At 36.8% G+C, this 6,000-nt stretch overlaps 1 protein-coding gene across 1 annotated transcript in view; it reads left to right on the top strand.

Moving 5' to 3' along the window:
* The first annotated feature begins 216 nt into the window (after positions 1-216).
* The window catches only part of LOC110378158 (cytoglobin-1), a 37,894-nt gene continuing 32,110 nt past the window's right edge, over positions 217-6,000 (top strand). Inside the window, exon 1 of the mRNA XM_064040497.1 lies at positions 217-352. The gene's annotated coding sequence lies outside the window, so the exon portion shown is untranslated. The remainder of the gene's footprint in view (positions 353-6,000) is intronic.

Below are 6,000 nucleotides of genomic sequence, written 5' to 3'. Positions count from 1 at the left end.
ATAGTCCGAACGAACCCTAAACATATGGTTTAGATAGGGCGAAAGATGAAACCGTTCTTGAGATATAAAATTACAACGAGAAGCATTATTTTTTATATATAAAAATATAGATAAATTGTTTATAAACCCGTACGATTAAAAATCATTCCCATATATCCGTACTATTATTTTGTTAGGGCTCGCATGGGCGGGCGGGAGGCGGGCGCTGGTAAACAAAGTACGAACACGACAGTACCGTAGCAAACACGGCCCGTAACGGACGTGTCACATAACCTAACCTCAAATACATACTACATATTACACGCGAAAAACGCGCGCGTAAAAGTTCAAACGACAATTGATACTGTGACCCGTAAGTAACAATTTTACATGTGCTTCTTTCAGGTTAATTTGCAGTTTTTGATAGGTTTCAAGTATTGAAAGGGTTGAGTTTTGAGTGAACCGCGGAATTTATTATACCAAGTGGATTAATGCTCGAGCCGTCGGGAATCTAAACGACAATGTATAAATAGCTGTTGAATTGTATTTTATTGGTTAAACTACGTTTTATATATTTTAAAACGTCGAGTTACTTTCAGTTTAAATTTAATTAAACCTAGTTCGAGCTGCGGTTGAAAAGTTTCGTATTATTTTTGTAAAGAAGTGTGTCTTATCGTCAATATTGTAATGTATCTAACATGTGAACTGTGTGATAAGAGTATTTATTGACTTTATCAGAAACTCTATTTGTGTATATATCTAATCGTCAAAACAAAATACGTACGTAATTATATAGAAACGTCATTTATACATAATTGGCATTACATAATGTAATTTCACATACAATATTTTTACTATAATTTCTAAGATTTTCAAACCATTCGACAATTTGACATTCCCATAACTGAAAAAAAAAACATTTAAAGAAAATGTTTTTTTTTAAACATTTAAAGAAAATGATTTTTTTTTTTACTACATACAAAATAAGTGCAGGTATCCCATTATCGTTTCTTAATTGAAACTAGCCCAATTTAAATTAGTAGCAATTAACTTAAGTTTCTTCATTACGATTCTAATTAAGTTTTGTGCTGTGTTTTCAATTTGGTTTTCATTCTTGCATTGCTTTGTTAAATCTATATACTTGGTAATCTCACATGCTGCGGAAATATGTAACATAAGTAACTTCAGATTGATTAAGATAAGACTCTAGTAGTTAGACACAGACACACAGTAAATACCTTAATACTCAACATTATTTTGATTGGTTTGACAAAAGAAACAATTGAGCATGAGCTTAAATACAAAATCACAACAGTTTTCAAGTAAATAGGTATTTAAGCGTCTTCCAAAAACTAGATTCTCAGTTGTACTCATTTAAGTCATAATTCACAATCGCACACACAACACGAGTTTCAAGTTTCATTCCAAAATATACCACAATGCAAACACGGCTCGAATAAAAACTGCACGGTAATCAATTTAGCCTAGGCAGGTATAGTAATAGTGTAGGTATAATTGTGCCAATATGCCGATAAGTTTTTAATCAACAAACTCCACGTGGTGACGCTATTGACGTCATAATGCAAACACCACGAGAGATGTTGTCTAACAGCTAAAGCCTTACTCAATTATAAAGGCGTTCTCATACTCGAGAAGCAATTCACTACGTCAAAATTGTCAAAATCAGTTTTATTTTGACAACCGCAAAAGTTTGTTTTGTAAGATCCAAATGTACCATTTAACTACATATATCAATAACCAAACTAGCCGTAGGAATAGGTACCGTTGCCGTGCATTGGTCGACTACTATGGTTCGGTTATCGTTCAAGTTGAATGCGGCAACTCACCGTAAATCCTGTACGCATAGGTTAAAAGCGTAATAATCAGCCTATTTTATAAAAATAATTGATCTTCAGATTTAAGCATCCCACTTCGACCAACAGTCTCTTTTATCCATGGTTTCCACATCAAATATTTGTTTTTAAACTTCTTGTGTTTTGACTGTGTTTTCACGTCTTTTCACCGTTATTGATTTGGCTATACCACAATCGTAACCAATTCATGAAACTATTTTCCTATTATAGTTAGGTAGGTATATTAGCTGAAGAAGTTATATACAACGAGTAACTGTTTTGGTGTAGGCATGATTCAGCCCCTTAGGCATGTTGTAATTAAAGGTGTCTACACACCAAAGCCGCTGATGCCGGCGGCACAGCCCGGCGGCCCGACCCGCCGGCCGTATTTTGTACAATCATGACGCCGGCTTTCATAGAGTATTTGACAATTACTAGAACCAACAATTACTAGAACCACAACATGCCGCGGCAGTCGTGCCGCCGGGCTGTGCCGCCGGGTCAGCGGCTTTGGTGTGTAGACCCCTTAATAATAGAATTAGTAATTGGTGAAGCATCTATTATCAGGTAAACATTGACGTTTGGGAAATGTCGTTATTATTTAAGTAATAACAAGCAATAGTTTCCCATTATTTTGTACCTACAGAAAATTTTACGTTCGTAACTGTTTGGTGTCACGTATACAAATGACATCACATTCCTGTGGGAAATACAAATCTAAGTTATGTATTTTACCTGAAATAGTCACTCTTTTCGATGTAGGAAAAATATATTAGTTTATTTGTAGCTCGGTTCTTTAGAATAAACCATCTGAACAGCATCAAAATAAACAGCAAAACTACACTCAGCGGCACGGAATTTGGCCCAAGCACATTTGGGCTTTATAATCATGTTATTTAAATGAAAGTCGAGAATTTTTGTTTTGAAATTGTTTAATTTACTCCCCCTCCAAAAAAAAAATACTAAAAACATCAGAAATGTAAAGATTTTAATTAAGTTTCACTGAATTAAGAAACATAGGCCTGTAGCGAATAAACTTTTAAATTTAACTTTTCTAATAAAACAATAAATTTAAGAATCTTAATAACGCGTGTTTCCTCCTCGTGCCCTAATGACTGCTCGCATACGATCTGGCATGCTCTGAATGATGTTTTTTATCTCTACCTGAGAGATCTCCTCCCAGGCAGCTACCAGTGCGGTTTTCAATTCGTTGAGAGTCTGGGTTGGGTTTGGATTTGCTCGGACCCTTCTCTTTAGCATGTCCCAGACATGTTCTATAGGATTCATGTCTGGGCTTCTTGCTGGCCAGTCCAATTTTTGAATACCGACCTCACACAAGTAATCGCTTACGCATTGCGCAGTGTGAGGTCGAGCATTGTCCTGCATTAACCGAAATTCTTCTCTTCCTATGAATCCCTGATATGGCAAAACATGATTCTGGAGGATCTCTTCAATGTACCGCACTGCTGTCAGACGACCTTCCAAAACCAATAACTCAGTACGGGCTTCTGAACTTATTCCTCCCCAAACCATGACGGACCCACCATGAAAACTTACTGTTTGCTTTGTAGTGGTGGGAAGAAACCGTTCTCCGCGCTTTCTCCATACACGTTCACGGCCGTCTGGGGCTCTTAAGGCGACTCTGCATTCATCTGTCCATAAAACTTTGCTCCATTGGTCATGCGTCCAACTTGCATGTTCTCTAGCAAACCTAAACCTTGCTACGCGATGGTGCCGGAGAAGTTCCGGGCCTCGAGCTGGTCTTCGGGCACGCAGATCCCGTTCCTCCATCCTTCTTCTTATTGTGCGTTCACTGACATTCACTGATCTTGTTGTTTGCAAACGCTGGCGTATCTCAACCGCAGACAGAAAGCGATTTCTCATTATTTCAAGGATAATAAATCGGTCGTCGCGCGCTGACGTACACCTTACTCCCCCACTTCCTGGTCTTCTTGTGTAAAGGCCAGTCTGGTCATACCTTTTCAACGCGTACCTTAAGCTTGTACGAGGTACATTTAAGGTTTCAGCCATCTCTCGCTGGGTTCGCCCTTGATTTCTTAGCAAAACTGCTTGAGCAACTTGAGCTGGAGTAACGCCCATTTTCGCATCAAATTGTGAAAAAAAAGAAACAAAAGAAGATCATAAACATTCTTTTTTTTGCAACGTGCCAGTACTTCGGCAATGTCTATCAGATTTAAACTCTTAACCTTCATGCTTTGTTTTCCAACAACGGAATCTGTTCTTCTAGTGTCATAAAAATTAAACAGAAACAAAATTTTCTGTGTTTTAATTAACACTTACGAAGGAACTGCCAAAATGTCATACGAAATTATAATATACAACTGCTATCTGGGCTGATATCTACTTATTTTTGTTTGGGCCAAATTCCGTGCCGCTAAGTGTATTTCTAGAAAAATAAACTTTTTATTTATGTCAATCTTCCAAAAAAAGGGGGGTTCGTTTGCTTTCATTGTAATAAAAATATTTGTGATTGAAATCATTATCAAACTATTTTCAGTTATTTATTTCTTAATTCTAGACATTCGATGGTTCCTTGGGCATTTTTGCTATCTGATTTCAATTGATATAATAAGTAACAACTCGCGGATGATTGTAGTTACTTCAATTATATTATCTACAGGTGAACGTTTTAATACATAATTATGATTTACATATTTTAATATAAAAAAATAACGTAAAGTAAAGGGAAATTTATTTTCGACTTGTGTGGAATGTGTTCCAAACTTAACGCCTACATTGATAATTGAAGTCACAACAGTCTATTATATTACACTTATACCGGGAATAACCGTTAATGATAAGAAATACTTAATAGGTATCTGGTTTCAAGTTTTGTGTTTCAAAAGAGTTCTATTAATATCTGAACTTAATAATAATGTGGTCATTAAAACTACTTAATACAAAAACAATTGATAAGACAACATTCAAGCTAATACCTACTATTTCATTTAATACAAACGTCAATAACATTGCAGATATTATATAATTCGATGTCTTAATAGTGAATCCTATTATTTTATAAAATTTTCTTTAAGACAGAAGTAAAACATAATAATCAGGTGAGCAATTTTTACTCTAGATATTATACAATCTAAATATATAAAACTCAATGGTGACTGACTGACTGACTGACTGACATAGTGATCTATCAACGCACAGCTGAAACCACTGGACGGATCGGGCTGAAATTTGGCATGCAGGTAGATGTTATGACGTAGGCATCCGCTAAGAAAGGATTTTGATCAATTCTACCCCCAAGGGGATAAAATAGGGGATGAAAGTTTGTATGAAACTTTGTCAATTTTAAACCGATCGGACTGAGACTTTGCATGCATAAAGCTACTATGGCGTAGGCAACTCTTAAGAAAGGATTTTGATAAATTCCATCCCTAAGGGGATAAAATAGGGGATGAAAGTTTGTATACATCTTCTTAGATTTGTACACGCTAATCTTCCGAACTACTGAACGGATTTCAATGATTTTTTCTTTGTTGTATCAGTATTAAGCCTGGTCAACATATAGGCTATAATTTATCTTAGAAACTTGAAGACCTGATGCAGAACTCCAACAGACCAACAAAACTATAAGAGATACAAAAATGGTGCCATGGCAAAAATTGTTTCATGTGATGAGCATTTTCAGCTGAGATAATAAATTTTAAGATCTGGAACACCTGATGTGGAACCCCAAGAGCCCAGCTTCTCTATACCATATACAGGTATGACGTTTTAGCAAAAGTTGTTCAATTTGATAAGCACTTTCTATTGACTTACACAAATTGAAGATCTAAAACACCTGATGTGGAACTCCAGGGGCCCAGCTAGACTATAGCATATAGAGGTATGACGTTTTAGAAAAAGTTGTTCAATCTGATAAGCACTCTCTGTTGACTTATAAAAATTGAACCACACCTACACCTGATGTGGAACTCCAGGAGCCCAGCTAGAACCATGACGGGGGTAGGTCTCACGCCTCTGGTTTGGCTTGGCCGTCCAGAGTGGAGTCGCTAGAGCAGGATTAGTAGCCCTGCTCGGAGGGTAGGTGCCTCATGGTAAGCACAGGGAGCGCGTAATCTGCGTTTAAAGTCCTCCGAGGTATCCTCACCCTTCAGCTCATACTTGAGAGATTGGTTCTCTAACCACTAAA

This window comes from Helicoverpa armigera, chromosome 2 (assembly GCF_030705265.1).
Source record: "Helicoverpa armigera isolate CAAS_96S chromosome 2, ASM3070526v1, whole genome shotgun sequence".
Taxonomy (NCBI): domain Eukaryota; kingdom Metazoa; phylum Arthropoda; class Insecta; order Lepidoptera; family Noctuidae; genus Helicoverpa; species Helicoverpa armigera.
The sequence above is the reverse complement of the archived record's forward strand: the minus strand, read 5'-3'. Positions and strand labels throughout refer to the sequence as shown.